The 7,785-nt window shown below is 43.4% G+C and overlaps 1 pseudogene; it reads left to right on the forward strand.

Annotated features, from left to right (window-relative positions):
• The first annotated feature begins 4,409 nt into the window (after nucleotides 1-4,409).
• LOC115836411 lies at nucleotides 4,410-4,951 on the forward strand (annotated as a pseudogene).
• The last annotated feature ends 2,834 nt before the right edge of the window (nucleotides 4,952-7,785 follow it).

The raw sequence follows: 7,785 nt of genomic DNA on the forward strand, positions 1-7,785 counted from the left end.
CCATCACTGTTTTTACTGCATTCCACAAATTTTGAAAAGTTGGATTTGCATTTTTATTTAATTTAAAATATTTTTAAACTTCTCTTGAGACCTATTCCTTGACCCATGTATTATTTAGAAGTGTATTGTTTAATCTGCAAGTATTTTGGGATTTTCCGACTATCTGTTTCTTTTTTTTAAATTTGAATTTCATTGTGGTCTTACAGCAAACTTTATATGATTTCTAGTCTTATAAATTTGTTAAGGTATGTTTTATGGCCCAGAGTGTGGTGTATCCTGTTGAATGAGCTGCATGAATTTGAGAAGAATGCTTACTCTGCTGTTGTTAGATAAACTGTCTACAATGTCAATTATATCCAGTTGATTGATGGTTCTGCTCAGTACAACTATGACCTCACTGATATTCTGCCTGTTAGATTTGTCAATTAATGATATACTGGTGTTGAAGGCTCCAGCTATAATATGGAATTCGTGTATTTCTCCTTGTATTCTATCTGTTTTTGCTTTACAATTTGATGCTTTGTTGCTGGGTGAATACACATTAAGAATTATTTTGTCTTGTTGGAGAACTGACCCCTTTATAGCCATGTGATATCACCTAAACTCAACATGAGAAACATAGCTTCATATTGGGACACATAACAGTGAGCCAAATGGTGCTACCAATACAGAAGCAGCATAAGATACATCTTCTCATTCATGGGACTTAAAGTCTACTTCACAATACAAAACTCGAAAAAAAAAATGAACACGCAAGGTAGTGCCTAATCAAGCAGGTCCCAGAGAGGTTCAAAGATGGGGAAGTCACAGAAGGAGGAAAGTGAGATCTTAGTGGATGGATAACACAACGGGCAATGACAGGGCAATGAGTACAGTCCATTCAGAGGCAATGGAAATTTCCTTCTACTGTTTACTCACATTGATAATTTTGAACTATCACTCTGGTGTTGGGAGAAATTGACTTAAGGTAGGGCAGTGATTTATTTAAAAAATAACTATGCTACAATAGCTTTACAATATTGGACCAGGCAGTCTACCCCAAATTACAAAATAATTACCTATCAATTTGTTTATGAATTTATTGGTAGCCACACATTTTTTTTCTAGAAAAAAAGTTCCACATAGTGTTTGGATATCAATCAGGCCACAGTATAACTGAAACTCTATTACCCCAGAAACACCCTGCCACACAGGACAGGACCATTTTGGAAAGCTATGAAGACTAGACACTTCTTCTCCCTCTAACTTCTCAGCCAGGACACCGTCTCTGTTCAAGGCCAGTGGCGGTGGATTTCACCATGGTTGTTCTCCACAGCAAAGGTTGGCTGGCGAAGGTTTATGCAGCCATGTCTGGGGGCAGCAGTGGGGAAAGAAGAGCTCATTAGCATAGAACTGAGCTCGTCTGCAAGAAGTAAACTTCTCCGTTAATGGTAGTCATGTCCACAGGAGAAGGTTCTAGGCCCTAGGGCCACAATGGAAAGGTATTCACCAGAATGACTCACAAGTTGTTCTTACTACAAAAATGCAAAAATTAGCCAGGCGTGGTGGTGCGTGCCTGTAATCTCAGCTACTCAGAAGGCTGAGGCAGGAGAGTCGCTGCGACCTGGGAGGCAGAGGTTGCAGTGAGCCAAGATTGCGCCACTGCACTCCAGCCTAGGTGACAGTGTGAGACTCCATCTCAAAAAAAAAAAAAAAAAAAAAAAAAGTACTTTAAGGTGACTGCACAAAGTAGCTTGAATTTCGAGGACTCTTGTACTGTTTGAGAACAGATCCCTCCTATCCCCTGCCCAACCTCGGAAGGGGTAACATTTCCCCAAACGCTACTGAAAGTCAGCTATACACACCAGTGGTGAGCATGTCATTTCAATAATGTGCAGGACAATATCAACGCCCAGTGGAACCCATCAGGTGGGATTCAACACAGGGCCAGTGGCAGAGCAGGTTCAGCTGCTCCCCTCCCCACAGTTGCTATTCTCAAGTGAGGCCGGCCGTGGTCTAGTCACTCCAGGATACAGGGTAAGAAAGGAGGGAAAGGCAGATTCAGCTGCAGCAGGCAGTCATGCAGGCCAAACACCGCACACCCTAAGGGCAATCTCAGATAACCTGCAAACCTACAACGTGGCATTTGCTATGGGTTCTTCTCTTCATCAACCAACCACTATGTAGATTTCTTATTGAGTGATAGAATACATGTGGAATAATAACTGTGCCCCCTTAGTGCAGTGACTATTGGATGAAAAATAGTAAATTCACATTAGTTTTTTTCCCCCTTTCTTTGTGTTTGTTTAGGGGAGGTGAGGAGTAGGTGGTTAACTCACACAGCTGTTATAAAAGTATAATTTACCTAGAATTTATCAATGGAGTTATCACTCCAGCATAAACAGTCAGAACTGAAAGCTGCTATTACTAGCTGCATTTGTGAGTGACCTAAGCTGATTTACCATTATCATGATGATGACTTTACAAATCTATTCAGTATTTTATGTATTTAATGCCCTTAATGCTGGGTTGGGCTACAATAGCAATTAGTTGCACTAATTAGTTAAATTCATAGAGAAGTATTTGGAGTTAGTTATGAGAGGATTGTATGTAAATTAATGCTAAATGTATGTAAATAGGTTTCTAACACCTCTAGGAAAAAAAAATCCACAACACAACTGCCTCATGCTCCCTGCACCCCACTCTGACCATCTGATGACACTGGCACATGGAAATGCCATTCATGACAACGGAGCAAACCCTGCTGCTCTGAGGGCATTGGGTCACCCAAATGGCCACCAGGCTCCAGTGGTGTTCCTGAAGACGGTGGAGGGAGAAGGCTGCTGCTCCTGGAACTCAAAGCTTTGACCAAGGTGACACAAGAGGGAGGAAAGGAGGAGCCCGGCTGTTTCTCTAACTCTGAGCCCCAGGCCACTCAGTCTGTAATCCTGGCTGGTGCCAGTCAGGGCGGGAGACCAGACCTGCCCTGGCTAAATACCTGCAGGTGGATCTCAGAGCAGGGATGCTGAGCCCTGGGGACAGCAGCCACATGGGCCGCGCTCTGTCTGCAGAGCTGACACAACTGCCGTGTGCTGGACGTCAATGATTTGCTTCAGGGAAAGACAAAGTGGATGCTCCTCATCAAGTGTCAGGGCCCCTGCTCTACAATCTGTGACTGTTCTACTCAGAACAGAAGAAATGTCCCTTCAGTCACTAGCCGGGTGCCTTGGGTTTGCCCTGGGGCTACACATAAGCTCTGAATCCAGTGAGTTGCACATCACCGGAACGGGAGGCAGAGCAGGCCCTCCACTGATGGCATGGGAAATAAATAACGCTGCACTCAGCCATCCTGGGCCAGTCTCCTTGGAGGTTTGTCCACTTATCTTAGGATGAATTAAGAAGAAATTCCCATGTCAGAAAATGAGTGTGCACATTCTAAACTGTCATCACACACTGCCAAACAGTCTTATGAAAGTGTTGTGTCTATGAATGCTCTCACCAGTAATATATGAGGAGGTGCTTTTCCCAGTCTCTCATGGGCATAGGGCATGTGAGTTTTCCTATCTCTGCCAATCTGATGCTTAAAAATATATGCTTTTTTATTCATTTACAGTAATGTTTAAAATATTTTCATGTTGTTACATGTTTTATTTTTTAAAACTGCTTATTCTTAACATTCTTAATACTAAAATGTTCATCGCATATATTGAAAATTTTTGAATATTTGTTTTTCATACTTGATCGTGGTGTTTGATCATTGAGAAAAATAATCATTTGAAAAATTGTATCACAAAGTATAAATTGTGGCTGCTTCCTAAACAAGTCGGCAATTTTTTTAATGGCTAGCTGCAAATGAATGCAAAATAGTTCTACCTGATACTTGTTTAGCAGCCTGATGCTTGAGCTGAAGGACGATTACTGAGTACGCCAATAAACTACCACAGGTGCTTGGGGCTCCTGCTCTTCAGCAACTGAGCGATCCTTTGTGCTTGAAGCTTGGAGGCTGCACACAGCTGAAACTGGCCCTGCACAGACAGGCAGCCAAGGCAGTCAAGCTCTGGGGACCATGCCAGTCCCTGACGCCACTGGATGGCAGGAGGGGGTAGAACTCAGCATGCATGCTAGGTGCACTTAGCACCAGGGAGCAAAATTAGTGATGGTCACTCTGGCAACTTCCTTACCTGCACTATTCAAGCTGGGAATAGATTTGCTTCAGGTGCTCTGGCTCACAGGCTATCAGCAGCCCCTTTAACTCAGAAAAACAAAACAGATTTGAAGCACCGACCAGAGCTCCCAGCTTGCAAGGGGACGAGGGATCCAGAAGGAGCTGCTCTGCCATGCATCCGTGGAGTAGCCAAGCAACCATCAGCATTCCCTCCTAACTAAAAACAATCAACAGTTCTCTCTCTCTCATCCTCTGGCCTGCCCAAATGTTCAGGGGAAAATGTCAGAGTGTAATTTTGATCATGGCCATTTCAAGGCCTTTGAAACAGGATTCATTGCCGGGTTGGGCCACCATGAACTTGCATATTCACCTCAGGAGGCCTAGCCTTCAGAGATGACAGCATTCAGCCTCAGGACGAGCCTGCAATTCGCCCACGGTCTTCCCAGTATATCCCTTCCATGGGGATACAAGACAGTAAGGAGCTAAACAGAACCCGCTGTCTGAATGGGGAACCTGCATGCTGGGGTTCTTTTGTGCCTGAGCCCCCTCCTTCTATGGACAGACCTGTGAGTATTACATGCACAATGAGAGCTGTAGGTTTGAGTCCCATGACACCCGGCTGTCCAGGAAGTGTTCCCTGTGTAAATGCTGACATGGACAGCTCCGCTGCTTGCCTCAGGCATTTCTACCTGGGTGTGACGGCCTTGTGACGGAGGAGCACCTCCAGGACCAGGACTCTAGAACAGCCACTGTCTGCATGTACCACCTTTTGCTGGCATCTGCTTTTCTATACAAAGTTGCTATTAATCCACATTTACCTTTTTCTGCAAATACAAGTTTAGATATCACGCAAATTTCACGACCAGTAAAGGCTGCTGCTCCAATGTTCTGACTGAAAGATGATTGTTTGTTAGTTGCCTTAAGATAATGAACACCTTTCCATAATGGTCTGTAACACTTCCTTACAGTACCAACTACTTATTACCTCTGCCCTGCCCTCCCCTGAGATATTACTTAAAAAAAAAAAAAAAAAAAAAAAAAAAAAAAGAGGCCGGGTGCGGTGGCTCATGCCTATAATCCCAGCATTTTGAGAGACCTAGGCAGGTGGATCATCTGAGGTCAGGACTTCAGGCCCAGCCTGGCTAACATAGTGAAAGCCCATCTCTACTAAAAATACAAAATTAGCCAGGTGTGGTGGCGTGTGCTGTCTCCCAGCTACTTGGGAGGCTGAGGCAGGAGAATCGCTTGAACCTGGGAGGCGGAGATCGCACCACTGCACTCCAGCCTGGGTGACAGAGTGAGGCTCTGTCTCAAATAAAAAAAAAAAAGAAAGAAAGTCAATCATATCTACATCATGTCTGAGTCCAGTGTTTCTTGATATATGTAATTCTACCAAGGTCTTCTAATAATATTTTCTTTTAAGCAATTGAATTATATCTTCAGATTATTAAAGGCTAATCCTAATGTGGAACTGAGGATAAAGTTTTGAGTAGAGTTGATCAAAATCAACTAATATCTCTTTTTAAAGGGAGGAGCCAGAAGTGCTGAAGTAAGTAAAGTTCATCTGCATGATGAGACTGGATAGGAAAGAGGAAGCACGTGGGAGACGGAGATTGGAAAAGACAAAGTGGATCACTGGATTCATGATTATGTGGGTGTAGAGAAGCAAGTTACAAGGTTAATTGAAGGGCAAGTTTTTATTATCTGTAGCAAGCTACCTAAGACAGGAGTTCCCTTTTAGCTCAAGGCATTGTAAAAAAAAAAATGAAGTCTTCTTGGAAAAAAATTTTACCTCAATTTTCCCAGTGAGACTACTTAAAAACTTACGTTTCTTCCAAACTATGTAATTATTTTAACTGTTGTGGAAAAAAAGAGAGAAAATGTTCACAATATTTAGTTGTAACTAGGTGATAAAAACTATATATTGTAAAACCCCCCCTTTTTTTTTTTGAGATGGAGTCTCATTCTGTTGCCAGGCTGGAGTGCAGTGGCGCGATCTCGGCTCACTGCAACCTCCTCCTCCTGGGTTCAAGCGATTCCCCTGCCTCAGCCTCCCGAGTAGCTGGGACTACAGGCGCGCACAGCCACGCCCAGCTAATTTTTTGCATTTTAGTAGAGACAGGGTTTCACCATGTTGGCCAGGATGGTCTCGATCTCCTGACCTCATGGTCTGCCCGCCTCCGCCTCCCAAAGTGCTGGGATTACAGGCGTAAGCCACCGCGCCCGGCATAAAACCCTTTTTAAAAAAACATTATGTATATGAATATGCACAGTAAAAATGGGAAATACATTGAGAAAAAGGAAAAAAGACTGAACAAAACCAAAACAAAAAAGAACCATTTTTAACATTGAAAACCATTTTTGATAAATGGTGAAATGTCTCAAAATCTCCCACCATGAGGTACACAGGAAGCTCAAGGAACCAGATGTTTCCCAGAGCTTGCTAACAAACTCCTTCCTGCAGCAGGGATGGCACGTCTCTCAACGTGACGCTCTCAGGAGGCAGGGGTGAGACAGAGGAGGGATGGCATCTGTTCTTGGTGGACAGCCATGTGACTCTCCCTGCACACAGTGACCTTGGTGCACTTCTTCCTAGAAAGGGACTGAGACTCCGGGGCTGCCAGCCAAGCCCGGAAAGGCTCGAGTCCATCGTTCATTTCATCAAGTTGTGGTAGTAAACAGCTGGGTTTCCTTAAACACTGTCCACAGTTTATTGTATACCTACGTTGGAAGTCCCTGAATGCGTACTCTTCACGCGTTGGTAAATGGAAATTTATTTCACCAGAATTGCTCAACGATTCCATCACCCACATGTTAAGAAAACTTGCAGAAGCAGAACAAAAACTGAGAAAGGGAAGGGATGATGGTTGAGAGGTGGGAGGATCCACATTTTCCCAGAGTAGTAGGATGGAATTGAACTGTAACAAACACTTTGGTAGAAAATCATAGTCTCTTCCCCACAACAATCCCTAAAAAGAGCAGCAATTGCCAGCAAAGGGAGGAGAAAGATGGAATAGGTTATAAATTAATCAGCAAAGAGAATAAACTAAATTCCAGAAGCAAATTACCAACCAGTTTCAAGCAGGTGAAATGTGTATGCATTACCCTTGTTCTTCTGAGTAACTGTACAGTCTGTATACTAGAATCTCTCACTGCAGAACCAGAAGCAGCTATGAAAAGTCCTTGGCGAACCCAGTTTCCTTCCAGCCTATCCCTCAGGCCCAGCAGGGATGAGTTTTCCCACCAGGTCGTTCCACTCTGTCCTCTCAGTTGGTGGCAAGAACCCTGGTAAGATTCTGGATGGAAGTTGCTTTCCATCCTGGACATTTATATTTTAACAGAAACTCACGATGAAAAGTCTTCTAGACTTAAAAGCATAAGTCACTAATTGTGTAATTTGGGGTATAAGGAAAGCAGTAGGAGTTCTTTTCATCATCTCTTGAATCATAATGCAAAAATAGCCCCCATCTTCATAAGGCCAACTTTCAGTATCTCTGTTTTGCAAAGGAGGGTAAGTCCAAGCCATCGTAAAAGACAAGTTTATGTGCCATCATCCTTGGTCCAACTGGTCTCTCTCACTTTAAATGACCCAGTAGGTCTTCGGAATAAAAATTTAGAGAACACAGAAAAACTATCTTGAA

This window comes from Nomascus leucogenys, chromosome 8 (assembly GCF_006542625.1).
Source record: "Nomascus leucogenys isolate Asia chromosome 8, Asia_NLE_v1, whole genome shotgun sequence".
NCBI lineage: Eukaryota > Metazoa > Chordata > Mammalia > Primates > Hylobatidae > Nomascus > Nomascus leucogenys.